The sequence below is a fragment of the Etheostoma spectabile genome, chromosome 3 (assembly GCF_008692095.1).
Source record: "Etheostoma spectabile isolate EspeVRDwgs_2016 chromosome 3, UIUC_Espe_1.0, whole genome shotgun sequence".
NCBI classification, from domain to species: domain Eukaryota; kingdom Metazoa; phylum Chordata; class Actinopteri; order Perciformes; family Percidae; genus Etheostoma; species Etheostoma spectabile.
In genome coordinates this window covers 3,474,075-3,474,436 of record NC_045735.1, presented here as the reverse complement: position 1 = coordinate 3,474,436, position 362 = coordinate 3,474,075, and positions in this window count along the sequence as shown.

Below are 362 nucleotides of genomic sequence, written 5' to 3'. Positions count from 1 at the left end.
GACTACCTCATAAAGCTCATTGAGAGAACACCAAGGGTGAATATAAGACATGTTTTCAGTTATTTCACACTTTTTTGTTAAGTATATATTCATACATAATATGTAGCCTAACACTGCATATATTTTGGTCAATTTACTGCAGTACAGGTAGGCCTACCTTTACATTACTTAATTTAAGCTAATATTAGTTAACTTTGCACACTTTGGAATAGAAATAGGTGGGGAATAAAACTAAAGGCTACACCTGTCAGCCATGATGTAGATTATAAAAGCTAAAATACGCATTTCTACCGAACAGAGGAGTCCTTCCCCCCTCCATGTGAGCACTCACAGTACAGTAGGGTCTGTACAGTAGTAGAAGG